Source organism: Desmodus rotundus, chromosome 5, assembly GCF_022682495.2.
Source record: "Desmodus rotundus isolate HL8 chromosome 5, HLdesRot8A.1, whole genome shotgun sequence".
Classification (NCBI taxonomy): Eukaryota; Metazoa; Chordata; class Mammalia; order Chiroptera; family Phyllostomidae; genus Desmodus; species Desmodus rotundus.
In genome coordinates, this window is record NC_071391.1 from 142,184,925 (window position 1) to 142,190,661 (window position 5,737).

A 5,737-nucleotide genomic window follows, 5' to 3' on the forward strand; every position below is an offset into this window, starting at 1 on the left:
ATGTTTGTGGGGGGGGTTGGTCAGAGAAAGTGACTGATAAAGGCAAAGGAAAAACCAGATGTTTCAGCTTTGAAAAAATTACAGCGCTCCTATGTTTAATGGATTTGTTGAACCTTTCTGAGCATTCAAAAATTTTCTTGTCGAATAATGTCGACTTTTCAAATTCTGCCTCAAACAGTGAGGGAGGGTGCCACCAGCTCCACGGCTACCTCAGGGCCGCGAGGAAGGGTGTTCCCAGCGTGGGGAAGCATCAGCTTTGGGGCCGTCAGAGATCAGGGTTCGTGGGATTCTAGAGGAGGGTGAGTGTGTTGAAGACATTTGGGTTTTCATTCTGCCTTTTCCACTCACACTAACTGTGTGACCTTGGGTAGATTGCCGAACATCTTTGAGCTTAATACGCTCACTTTAACCACGGGAATCACATATAATTTATAAGGAGATTGGAGGGCTTAGTGCTACGGTGTGTGCACCGTGTCTGCCACACAGCAGAGCCCCAGTGAATGGGATGTGTGCCTTTCTGTTTCCCATTTAATCCATCCCTCCGCTTCTAAACAGAGCTCCGCTCAAACTAGTCCAGTCAGAGTTTATGCTACTTTTTAAGTGCATAAGAGAAAGAAAGATGGTTTAATCTGTCTCCTAATTCATCCAATGACTTTAACTTTTCCCTGGTAGGTACTAATGTCTTAGAAATAGCTAGAAACACGTTTTCCTTTCTGGGGTAGTTCCACTTTAGGATCTCAGCAGGACAGGAGAGTAGGTGGTCGGGGCTCCCCAGGTGTCGCAGGTCAGGAAAGCCTAAGTTATGCTGTGATGCAGAACCAGCCCACGGACAAGCCCAAATCTCAGCAGCAGTGTTCTACAATACTTTCTCATTCCTTCAAGAAAAAATGTAAAAGATGGATTGATTCTGCCCAGAAGGACGGATGGATGGGCAGATAGGTGACAAAGCGAATCATCCACATGCTAATCGTGAAATCCTGGTGGTGAGTATGTGAATGTTCTCTGCACAGTTCTTTCAACTTGTCTGTAGCTGTCAACATTTTTCACAACAAAATCCTTCGCAAACTTACGCTACAGGTCTGACAAAGGTCGGCTAGGGCTCTGCTTCATATCCTCTCACTCCAGGACCCACCCCGATGGATCATCTTGCAAGCGGCTAGTTGTCATGGCAAAAGGACAGACAGCTCTGCCGGGTATCTCACAGAAAGCTGGATATTTCAGCCCGGAAGGGACACGCGTCACTTCTGCTCATGACTCGTTGGCCAGGGATGCTCGCCCCAGGCCGTGGAAGTGCAATCCTACCAAGTGCACAGAAAGGGGAGGACTGGAAACACTGCTGGGTAGCACAAATAACTACCCTGACAGAAATTAACTACTTACAAGAATGACACACCTCAGGACCCTCATCATTAGCTAACGTGAGAAGGCGTGGTCACTTAAAGCAATGTAAGAGAATTCAGAAGTGTTTTCTTTCTCATCCACTGGCCTTCTTCGGTCTCCTTTAAATGGAGCGGAACTAACCCACTAAAGGCTAATATATTCCGAACTGTCGATGGCTGTTTTTCAGTCAGCCGGCTAGTCAGCCAGCCAGCCAGCCAGCCAGCCAGCCAGCCAGCCAGCTAGCCAGCTCTTTCTAGAATCTCATCACCTTTTTATTGAGTCAGCTCATTTTCACAATCAGTAAGAATTCGTGGATGTCGTCCAGACAACTTAAAAAAAAACAGAAGTTAGATGGAGGCTGATGAAGCTTTTCAGACATGGGGTAATAAAATAAAATATTTGAGTAAACAGTATTTCACAATTATTCTTGACTTGACATTTTTAGAGGAGTCAGGAAAGCCTTCATAGCCGAGGTGACATTTAAGCTGCCACTTGGAGGTATTTGCTAGGTAGAAAGTGGAGCAGGGCATTCCAAGCAGAGGGAACACACTGTGCATGGGGAGGAAAGTGTTCTGGCTCGCTGTGTCTGAAGGAGAATCGCAACTTCACCGTGGCCAGAGTCTGGAGCGCCCGTCTGGATTACTCTTAAAGCACTAGGATAGAACTAAAAATATTGTTGTCATTTTCACTGGTTAGTACACGGGAGATGCAATACTATATTTATTAAGGAAAAATTTAATTGATCTTATCTAGTGCTGTAACCACAATTAGCGTGACTTCAGAGAGAAAAAGGTCATCTTCAAGGAACTTGCTGGGTAGGGCACTGTAGGTTTCCGGACTGCATACTGACTTTCTAGAAATTGAATACTTCCATTCGTTGACAATAATTAATCGTATATGTGTTTTTAATATATCCACAGTAATTTTCTTTGGGAAAAACCACTAATGTACTAGGCTACAAACAAATTAAAGCAAAACTACCAGGTTAAAAAAATAAATACTGCAGGCAGATGGGCACATAATGAAGTCATTTTAAGTGAAATGACTTCAGGAGGAAGGTGATGGGGGAAAGAGGAAGAAGGTCCTTCTCATGTGGTCTAATTTATCATCATTTCATAAGTGAGAAAAATGAAAATCAAATAAAGTGGTTTATAAGACTCGCAGTTTAACCATGAGCTTTATTTTTGAACTTCGGAGACATTCTGCCCCTCTGCAGAAGGAAGCTGTGACATGCGCTGCCCACCTCCCGAGTTGCCAGGGGGTTAAACGTAATGACACGGAGGGTTTCTGACGTCGTTCCTGGCCTTTCCCAGATTTGTAGTTCTCCGATTCTGTCCTGATGTGTGCATACTGTTCGAAACTGGGTCTTTATAAGAGAGACTTGATGAAGCCTGACTGTGAAGACATATCTCAGCATAGCTTAAAACACACGATTTCAGACTATTTTTAAATAATTAAAAATGTTAACTGTGTATGCAGTCTTTTCTTTTTAGTTTTAAACAAGAGCACAAACTTTGGCCATTATTTCAAACCTATGCATGGATTATCCTAGGAAAATAAGCTTTATTCCTTTAAGCGCCTTCAGTTTTTCTCTTGGCGTTTTTAATAATTTTGTTTGAAAATGTAATTTGACCCCTCTTTAAAAGACATACTGAATAATATTATGTGCAGACAGTATTTTAAAGGTTTTACATATTCACTTATTTAATCCTCACAACCATTCTACAAGGTAAATATCATTTTCTCCTTTTTCCAAATGATAAAATTGAAGCACAGAGATATTAAGTGATTTGCCTAAGGTCACACAGTTAGTAAGAGGCTGAGGCAGGACTTGAATTGAGGGATCTTGGCTCCAGAATCTTTACTCCTAAACACTGAGTCATGATGTTACATTTCTAAAGATAATGGATCACCTTCCTAAATGAATCAGGGCCATGATTGTGTATATCAGTTTTTATTTGGTATCCACAGAAACTGCTGTGATGTAGTACAGAATTGTGTCTCTAGCATCCCTATTACAATTTTTTTAAAAAGATTTTATTTATTTATTTATTTTAGAGAGGGGAAGGGAGGGAGAAAGAGAGGGAGAGAAACATTAATGTGTGGTTGCCTCTTACAGGCCCCCTACTGGGGATCTGGTCTGCAACCCAGGCATGTGCCCTGACTGGGAATCAATCCGGTGACCCTTTGATTCACAGGCGGGCACTCAATCCACTGAGACACACTTGCCAGGGCCCTATTATACTTTTTGACTTACTTATCTGCTTTTTACATTTTTCTTTGTCCTCTGTCTGTGAAAAGCATTTGTTTTGGTATACCTACCTCTACAAATTGCCTTCTTTCTCCTATTCTGTTTTCAATTTCCTGAATGCAAAAAACCAGATCACCCTATATGTTAGAACTGTCTTGAAAATAGGAGTCGTGAGGTTTTGAGAGAAGACTCCAGCCTTTAATGAATGGACTTTGTAACATCTGTGACAGGGAGCTTTATTTTTTGGCATGTTTTCTGTTCCCGGCTGTCATCCAGATAGTTTAGATGGTGGGATAAGTGATTTCTCAATAATCATGGAGTCACAAAATATAAATTCAAAGTATTTCCACTCTTCCACCTGTTCAAAATGGTTTAGTCATCAACATAACTGGAAGGATGGCCTTGTTCCTCAAGCTTCTGGGTAGCCATCTGATGCTTCGAAGTAGGGAGACGTGGCTACAACTTGTATAAAAATAACCCTTCCAGATGGCTGAGGGGCAAAGTTACAACTCAGCAGCTTGATATAGCTGAGCACTCAAGTTTTGGAGTAGGAGGAGAGCTACGCGAGAAGGAGCCAGAGACACTGGGCTGGAGTCCAATCATAAGTGGAACAGTATATGCCAGGAGAGATCACTTAACGTGGCAGATTAGCTGTTAAGATTTCCTGTTTACTTCATCTCTATCACCTCCCCACCTCCCTTGATTCAACCTTACCTCTTAGCCCCAAGGGAAGACACACACACTTTTTAAAAAAAGGAGTATAAAGTAGAAGTAAAAACTATAAATCTTAGAGAGCTTTAGCATTCCTAGCCTACTTCCTTGTTTTGGAGACAAGCAAACTGAGACATAGAAAGGTGAAATGAGCACCTGGGCTCCCTTAGACTCAGTTGCTGCAGCCTCGTGCCCAGGGCTCAATTTCTGGCTCCTCAGTGGGACGGTGTGTGCACTAACAGGGGCCACATTCCCCCAGCTCTGCCTTGCATCATTCCAAAACCAAAACCCAAAGCTTCTAGTTAAAAAGCAAACCTGGAAATATTGCAAAAGCCATGCTATTACTTCCACCCCCCAAAACAAATACCAAAGTCTGATGAATCACCGGCTTGAGACCCCTTGTATCACAAGGAAAATGTTTACTAATCAAATGCTTCACTAGATTAAAATACATAGTTTCCACATTTCCCTACCTTCTAATCACTGCCTTTCTGTGGGATGTGTGGGGAGAAAACTTAAGCGGCTGTTTGTAATAAATACATTGTTTTAAATACCTCAGTGTCTGCTTAAATAATTGAGTGTTGGTTTTTAAAATAACTGTAATTAGAAATGGGTTAATGCTTACATTTATCAGCAGTTGTCAGAGACACTATTTTTTTTGAAAACCAAGAGAACTGAGTTTACACTGTTCTCCTAACCTGGCTCCTGAGTAGCCCAAATCCAAGGCAGTGCTGTGCCCTGCTGGCAGTGCAGCCTCACTGCAGGTGAGCAGTGAAGGTGGAAAGGGCTTCAGTGCCAGCCTTCCAAACTCAGGTCTGCGGACTCTTTGTATTACTCCTGTTATCCTTGCATATTCTTACGTGAAGTGTTTATTTACAAGTAGCAAAAAAATAAATCCTCAACTAACTTTTCCCAACACAATAGGATGTTTGTTACTTTTCACAAGGACATTTCTTTCCTTCTTAGGAATTCATCCTCAAGCTTCATGGAGGATGGGCTTGTACCAGGTACCTTGCAGTGCCCCAGTAGCAGGCAAGGAGGTGTCCACCCTGGTGTACACATACTATTACGCCACCACATCTTCAATTTGCTTGGCTATGTAGCCTGCTGACGAGGAAGTGGTCATCACGGAAGAATGGAAAAAGGACAGGGACAAGTATTCCCCGATCGCCCACCAAGTGCCGGAGCCCATTCCAGCCTGGTCTGAGCAGGCTGGAGCACTCCTGGTGACTGTCAGCGCTGGGCTGTGAGTAAGATGCTGACTCACAGTACTCTAGTCCAGGTCCACCCCTGACCCTGCAGTGCAGATGGGGGCCTGAGAGGAGCTGGCCTGGAGCAGAGTCCACCTGATGGATAGGTACGACCCAAATTAAGAAAGCAAGGCAGAGTATGATT